This window comes from Urocampus carinirostris, chromosome 9 (genome assembly GCF_059441175.1).
Source record: "Urocampus carinirostris isolate Australia breed hairy pipefish chromosome 9, RoL_Ucar_1.0, whole genome shotgun sequence".
NCBI lineage: Eukaryota > Metazoa > Chordata > Actinopteri > Syngnathiformes > Syngnathidae > Urocampus > Urocampus carinirostris.
The window spans coordinates 32559368-32568573 of NC_142357.1; positions in this window are offsets into that span (position 1 = coordinate 32559368).

Consider the following 9206-nt stretch of genomic DNA (forward strand, 5'->3'; position numbering starts at 1 on the left):
AATAAAGGTTTAAGTAGGCTGCCCCGGCAGCTGTGAGCCAGCCAGGAACTTTCGCTTGCGGACGTAGAAGAACCGCCTCCATAAAGTGATGGCTGATAGAAAGACTCCAAAGTAAGACTTCGTTTATAGGCTTTCTGTTTGTGTCGGAATATTTTAATTCCGAGTAACGAAAAGGTATGATGTTCAAGCCACAGATGAGCCAAATCTTGATGGCTGGAGGAATTCACTTGGGCCAGGATTAAGGTGGTTTACCATCGTTCTTCCACTTAAAAATGCTTAAATAATAAATACAAATACTAGTGTCTGAAACTCATGACAAAAAGTTACCGGATACCAGAGCAAACAACTCTGAAAATTTGCCCGTCCAGCCATAGTCACGACCCAGAATGGAATCTCGGACCCAATTGCGTTCGTTTTAAAGGACTCTTTATTGGATTGAGCTGACAGAGCTTGCTTTGGAAGCCGATGGTTGTCGGTCGTTAGCAACGTTGGACGGAATGGCAGTTCCGTGACAGGTAGGCAGAATCAATACGGCTTAGCGGGCGGGTCGATGGCCAGGGCAGGCTAGCAGGTCGTAAACGTGGGACAGAAACAGGTCGAATGCGAAGGCAGGCAGGAATCAAACAAGAGAGGTCTTTGGTACTGGAATCTGGAAAAAAACACAGAGAGACACAAGTACGGTCTGACATTCTCCTCTGGGCGCTGACAGCTTAAGAAGAGAGTGCCAGCCAATCAAAAAGCGCGCTCCTGCGCGCCAAACGATTGCCCCAGGTGTCTTCCTTTTGGCAATCATGACGGCCTGCAAGTTGCCTGCCCCATTTTTCACAACTTGAAACACAATAAGACGACTAATCGTAAAAAAAACCCGTTGTTGTAAAGTATTAAGGATTGAAAATCACAATATATATCTGAACAATACTTTAAAATTAAGTTTATTGTAAATCTACTTATAACATTCATTGCATGTATATGACATCACTGTTTTCCATCTGCCATCGGTATGTACCCGTGTCACGAACCAGGACAGGAAACAGGAATGAGAACCCAATCGCGTAACGTTACTCACAATTTATAGGGGGGAGGAGGAATGCGCGCACACTCGATCCAGGGATCGATGGTCCCCAACCTCTGCTTTAGTGTAAAGTAATCTTTTTTCCAAAATCTTACATTCTGCCTACATTTAAGGGATCTGCTTCTCTGGACACTCCGGAACCCATCAAGATGTTTTTTTTGGGGCGGCAGTAGCTCAGGAGGTAGAGCGCTCGTCTTGGGATCAAGAGATTCCAGTTCGAATCCCGGCTTGTCCGTGTTACATGTCGAAGTGTCCTTGGGTAAGACACTGAACCCCTAATACCTCCAATAAGCAGGTTAGCATCTTACATGGCTGCAATACATAATATTTTATTTGGATTTTCTAGTTTTCAATAATGAACGCTTTTCAATTATTGATTCTAATGACAAACTTTGACTCACATTACATTTGAATTCAGTAGACAGTTAAGATGTTTGAGCGCCTCAGCTTCAAGCCAATTGCCGTGACCCAAAGTAACAAAAAAAGAGTGGAAAAGCCATTTAGGGACGGGGAGCTCAGTTAGGTCACTGACCCGTTTCGTTCGAATGTCTTTTCACATTCCGGCAGGCTGCAGCGGAGTCGATTTAGAAAATGGTGGAGGACAGGAGCAGATGTGAAGTGTTGGAACGTCGTCGCACTCCATCCGTGATCCGTGGGAATGCCACCCACTTGATACCACACACGCACTTTACAGTCACTCGCATGCAGCTGCAGAAGAGTCACCCGCAGAGTGAATTTGCCTACTCCCGACTCCTGCCAGAAAGTAAGTTCCATTGTTGATATTATTGGGCCGGCCCTTGAGAATAATGTCAGACACTGAAATACAGTATTATATAAAGGCAATGTGGAGAGTCATTCGGTTGTTCCGAACTGAAAAAGAAAAAAAAGGAATTGTGGGAAGTAATTTGGTCATCCTGAAAGATGTAAACACATAGCCCTGCATATTCAAGTCACTCACAATCCTTAATTTGAGCCGAGAAGAAGTGCAACAGAATTCTATACCATTTTTTAATCACTTTTTTCCCTCATTTTTCTTAACATATCTGGAACGTTGACTTAAAATAGTGTGATAATGACATAACAACCATTGCCTTTTCCTATGTCATTTGTATACTTATTAGCTAAAGGATAGGATCTGTCACTCCAAGTTGGAGTTCTGTTGCATCGGATGTTATGACATTGTGAATAACCATCCACATACCTGCAGTTTGACTTCCTCTAAACACTCTTCAACTCTTAATTATATATATATATATATATATATATATATATATATATATATATATATATATATATATATATATATATATAAAGTCAGTTTTTTTGTGAAGCCCTTTATCACAAGGAGTCTCAAAGGCCTGCACAGACCACAGACTTTTACAAACTACAGACTATTATTACACCATTCCCTGATCTAAAACCTACATGAGGGCAAGGAAAAACTCAAAAACCACAACATGAGTCAAGTCATGTTTATTTGTATAGCCCTTAATCACAAGGAGTCTCAAAGAGCTGCACAGACCACAGATTATTACAGACTAGAGACTATTATTACTCCATCCCCTGATCTAAAACCTACATGAGGGCAAGGAAAAACTCAAAAACCTCAACATGAGGAAAATGAAGAAACCTTGAGAAGGAACTGCACATGAGGTAATCCCCCTTCCAGGGTGACCAAGCTGCAACGGATGTTGCAATAACAAATAATACACAGATATTGTCAACATGAAATCTAGGTTCATTCATAGGCTATAGAATAGAATTGCGTTTTAAGCCTGGATTTAAACAGTCCCACTGAGTTTGTAGATCGAATCTCAGCGTCCCACAACACCGAGGCCTGAATGTCGAACGCGCTTTAACCTGCAGATCTCTTCTTGGCTCTTGGGATCACTAGAGATACAAATTTCTCAATTTAGGATATTTATCATGATTATTTTAGAAATATTTTTAGCATTCAAATCAATGTTCTTTTGTTTTTTACTTTTTGGTACAACTAGGAGGCACTACATATTACATACTGTCCCTTTATACTATATACTGTCATATATATATAATATAAAACAAACGATAGGCTAACGTGCAATATATGAATACATCTATTTTATTATTTCTCTCCTCACGCCATTTGCTTTATAGCACTTTTAACCGCTAGAGGGTGGAATTACACCGTATAAAAATATGACTCGAAAATTTTCTCTCATTCTCAAACATCACATTTTATTGATATTGTCTATATGAAAAAAAGAGTGGGAAGGAGTACAACCCTTAAAAAAAACGGTGAATACAGATAAAGAATGGTAACCAGACATATTTGAAATAATTTGAGATCATTTCCATACTCAATTAATTGTTTTGAACACATGTATGCATTATAAATATATAATTTACTTGTATGGCAATGTGTAAAAAATGGATGAAGAAACAAAATAATTTTCATGCTCATTACAATTTTTCTATAAATGATTTCATTTTTCAAATAGTAAATGTATAAATAATTTTACTTGCATGGTTATTATGATCTCATCTCATTAGCTGCACCGCTTATCCTCAGTAGGGTCGCGGGGGTTATTGTTATTATTATTATTATTATTATTATTATTATTATTTCATAACAAAGAAACAATACATATATTTTAAAACATTTTAAATAATTTACATTTTCATTTATTTACCGTTTATTTACATTTATTTATAGATATACTATTTCGAAAATGAGAGTGGTAAGAAATAACATTTTGACAAAAAAAAAATATTAAAACAAAAAATTTTCAAAATAATTTGACATTAATTCCATATTCAATCAATATATTACTAAATTATGTCATTTTTTTAATGATACATGTCTACATAAATATTTCGTGGTAAAATGAGTGAAAAGAAGTATAAACAATTTAATGAAAATATATGTCTTATAGTAAAATAAGAAAAAATAGCTAATAAAAACACACAAATATTTTTAATAGTTTCCATTTTAATTTAATTTATAAACCAATATTTTACGTTTTTAATGATACTTTTATAAATAACATTTGTCCCTGTATGGCAGTTTTTAGTCACAAAAAAACAAGAAGATTTTCTAGATAAATCCAATAATATTTGACATAATTGCCATACTCATTTAATTTATTTACCAATTATTTAAAAATGTCTAGAAGAACCATATTTTTAAATAATTCAAAACAATTTCCATACTCATTTAGTGTAAATAATTATTTAAAATTGTATTTTTAATGATTAATGAATAAATAAAGCGTTCTTTTCATTCACTGCAAAAAAAAGATAAAACAAGAAAACCAAATATTTGAAATATTTTCAATACTCATTCACTTTATTTACCAATTATATTTTTAATGATAGAATGTAAAATATATATTTCACTTGAAAGGGTGATTCTGTTTATAATTCACAGTAAATCAATTAAATTGATAGATCAATTAACCACATTAATGAAAATAAAACAGAATACAAACTTATAACTGTTTAAACTTTATATATTTGTCCCTCCCACCCCAAAAAAGAAATCCGGCTTCTTCTTCCTGGTTTATGTGTAAAGATACTATACTGTATCTCCAGCGTGCTAAGAACTTTGACATTTGTATTGTTTAATACATCATGCATCCATTCAATACGATTGGTGTAAAGTGTAAAGAAGAGGGGAGCCGTTTCTTTTGAAATGAATGTGTAATAAGAAAGCTTGATGCGGTTGAGAAAATGGTTGCATTGCCTTTTTTCGGCAACTTTCCAACACAGAGGAGGACCTCTTGAAGCCCATCTTCCAAAAGTAAGTCAAACCTCACTTTATATATCTTTATTAGAGCATATTATTTTATGAAATGTTTATTTTTTTGTACAAAACAATACAGGTTACTTAAAGCCTTAAACATATTTATATATGTCATGGTTGCCATGAAGCCCAATTGGTCCCGCCCGTGTGGCGCCAGCTGCGGCTCGTTGACAGATTGGCTTCCCGTCTATTTAAGCTCAGTGCTCTCACTCAACATTTGTCAGTCCATCAACGAACCTCTGCCCCGCAAGACGTGGGTCCTGTTTCCTGTTGGTATTTCCTGTCTGGTATTGTTCCCGTTTATTTTGTACTGTTTAATTTCGGTTTCCAGTTTCTTTTCTGTCTAGTTTGTCCTTTTTGAATTTGATATCCTGTTTTGTCCCGTCCTGTCCAGTATCGACCCCGTCCGTCCGATATCTGCTCGGGCACTTGGGATCGATCTCGTCGGCCTCTGGCTTCCTATCATTCCACGCCAGACTGCTGCCTAACGTGCATGACTCCCCATTTCCCGTACAAGAAAAGGCTTGTGTGAGAAACGTCACGCATTTGGGTCCTGACTCTGTTCTGTTCTTGACAAAAAAAACCTTAAACATACAAAATAAAGAATTGAAGCAACTTACGAACAGATTCAACTTACGAACGATCATCCGGAACCTATCTTGTCCTGTATTATAAGCCAGTGTCTAATAATGTCAAAATAAAATAAAATACAAGATTGTCATCAATCAAAACAGAAAAAAACGTCATTTCACTCTCTTAAAAGTTTGAAAACAAATTCATGTTACACAATTTAGTTAAAAAAATCCTATTCTAATCATATTCCAGAAGAAAAAGTAAAACTAAAGTAACAGGTTGGATTACGTTCGTTCTCAAAATGAACTTTGGGGGCCAAACCATTCCTCGGGTGACTGATGTCGAGTAACGAGACATTTGACTGAAGTCAAACTTGGCTGCTGAGTTTGGCAGCAAAACAATAAAAGCAACTGGCCCAAGATCCCTCCTGGACTCGGAGTCTCTACAGGATAAAAGCAGAAGGACCACACACATCTTTTGGCCCTCACTTGGAGTCAATTCATGCGGTGAGGGCCAATGATGACGTCATACAAACAAGCATCACCCCTATGGCGATTTGAAATCTTTGATGACGTTTTTTAGGATTCAGACTTGGATTTTTTTTATCCGGACTTCAAAACTCTGCCAATATTTTTCCGCTTTCCTATTTTCTTTCACTCTTTTCTTTGTGTGTTTTGAACTCGCCCTTTAATTAAAACCAACTGAAATCGCCTTTCAAAGTAAGGCTGAGCGAATATTTTCCTTGGCGCAGTCTCGGCTGGCACTACAAATTGGAGGCATGAGAGAAAATGAAAACGTGTTTTTTTAATAGCTTTAAACACATTTGGATTTTTTTTCTAAAAAGACGATTTGCTGTTTATAATAGTTGCAGGACCGCAAACACGTTATCAGGTGAAATAGGAGTCATTCGAAGATGAAAATAAAACACACAAAAAACGAAATAATATGAGCTTAATTTTCAAAACATTTGATGCACAATCACGATGGACATTATTTTAAAAACGTATGACAAAATATGTATCGATACTTTGTTACAACGCACAATTATTATAACTTGGAACAGTCTCTAAGCACTACGTTGTAAATATTTCAGTCTTTTGTCTTATATTTCTCTTTAACGTCTTTAATATGCGTTTACCTTGGAGTGCCACGTCTAATCTCATTGCATGCCATGTTACAGAAGGTGATATCAATCACAATAAAGACCACTGTATTCTATTAAATATGAATTGTGGAATTTTGGCCGCTAGAGAGCGCCAAAAGTCTGGTTTTGCAAATCCATTAGGACAAGACCAATATTTCAAAGGAGCTGATGAAAACATTTTTAGAATAAAAGGGATCTTCAAACTATCTGATGCATTAAAAAGCACCGAATTGATTAATTCATTAGTAACTAAATAAAATAATCAATAAAGAACAAAATAAAGTTTTCCTGAGCCATCCGCATAAACACTAATGTAATGTCAGATTCATTCTTAATTATTCATTTATGATTCATAATATTCCAAAACAATGATTACATGATCTCCAAACTATCTGAGGAATTCAAAAGCACCGAAGTGAATCCATCCATCCATCCATTATCTGCACCACTTATCCTCAGTAGGGTCGCGGGGGTGCTGGAGCCCATCCCAGCTATCTTTGGGCAGTGGGCAGAGGACACCTTGAACTGGTTGCCAGCCAGTCGCAGGACACACAGAGACAGACAACTCCCTAGCTCAATCACACCTAGGGACAATTTGGACCGGACAATTAACCTGACATGCATGTTTTTGGGACCAGAGTGCCATGAGGAAACCCATGCAAGCACAGGGAGAACATGCAAACTCCGTACAGGAAGCTTAGAAGCTGGATTTGATCCCATGACCGCAGAACATTGCCGCAGACGCACTAACCACTCATCTGCCGAGTCGTCCCCAAGCTTTTCACTCATAGCCAGTTTTTTCGTTTCTGAGGAAAAACTCTGCAGCCCCTTCATTAAAATAATAGTTTTAGTAAATCAATTTAGAAAGAAAACTAAGCAACCAAACAAATGATAACATACACCACAAAATTCATGAAAATTACATGATACAGTAAATGACAGATACACAACAGAATACACTACCGTGTACACTACCTAATACACAACAAATTATACGACGGAATGCATGACAGAATACAGGACAAAATGCAAAACAAAATACATGAAAAAAATGAGGAATAAAAGACAGTATATTAGGCAAACACACAGCAAAAAACCATAATATTTATACCAAAATACACTAAAAAATAAACAACAAAATACATGAGAAAATCCATCCATCCATTATCTGCACTGCTTATCCTCAGTAGGGTCACGGGGGTGCTGGAGTCCATCCCAGCTATCTTCGGGCAGTGGTCAGGGGACACTCTGAACTGAGTGGGTGAGGAAGAAGATGCCGTTAGGGGGGTCAGTAGGGGGGCAGCTGTCCGAAGTGGAAGTCAGAAGTTTAAACATAGTGCGTTTGTGAAACCATAAAGCACGGCATTTTTTTCAAGATTTTGAAGTTAGTGATGGAGTTTTGGCCAACCACTGTTCGAGTTTTAAAAGCACCGACCAATCAGAGGCAAGTTTTCATAATAGCACAAGCCAATAATAAACGCTATTCAAAGTTTGCAAGCACCACACTATGCCACACCCACCGGTTGAGCTCATTGAGTGTCATGGCGGACTCTGTAAACATAGTTTGCACCGAAGAAGGGTGGTACATCACTTGTTTTGACGAATGACGAAGGAATACACACGGGAGCCAAGGGGGCTCCAGCCTGCAAGAGTTTGGGAACCATTGCTTTAGGTGTTTCTTGTGCTTCACCATAAATCTTTTTTTCTCTGAAGGATGCTAGAATTTCCTACACTGGTAAAATCATAAATTACGTTATTACTTTGAGTTGTTTGAGTTCTGATATGAATTACTAATCACAAGAAAATGGATTCAATGAACCAGGTCGATTGAAATAGACCACACAATTTCTTATCACATAGAATCAATGATAGGGAAAAAAAGGGAGGGGAAGGCACCGGGGATTTTGGGAGTTTTCGACCGCTGGAAGTCTAGAAGTGACTAGCACACAAAGAAAGTTTCCCGCTATAATGCAAGTAGATTTGGGGGGATTTCCTTGTACAAAAAAAAAAAACGCTCATTCCCGTAACCAGCAAACATAGTGTTAACTCTGAAACTTTCCTTTTACTTGTTGTTTTGGAGAGATTTGGTCTTGTGCTCCGGATGGTTGCAAAGCTTGGCCCACCCAATGCGAGGCCAACCAGCCAGGCAGAAGTATAGACGAAGGCTATCGGACCGTCTCGGTAGCCTAGATGGTAGGGCGCCTGCTCCGAGACTGGGAGGACGCTGGTTCAAGCCTCGGCCGAACCTTACTTACAACATTGGTACCCATTGCCTCCCTGCTTGGCGCTCGGCATTAAGGGTTGGAATTGGGGGGTTTGGTCACCTAATGACTCCCAACACAGCAGTTGGGTCTAAAAACCCAGCGCCGATCGAAGGCGACGAGTCACGTCGATAGCTTTGCGTGACAAAATGATTTCCGGTAGATATCATGTTGATGGTTGATACTGGCTGAATAATAATAAATAAATATTTTTTTTTATATGGACCAGTGACGTTCGACCAGATCGTGGCTCTATAGGCGTGGTCTTAGATATCTGATACTCACAGTATCGGGTGACGGTGTTTGAAAATTGCTAAACTTGTTAGAAAGCCAAAGAATTCTGTACTTAAAAATGTCCCTGTCATCAACATA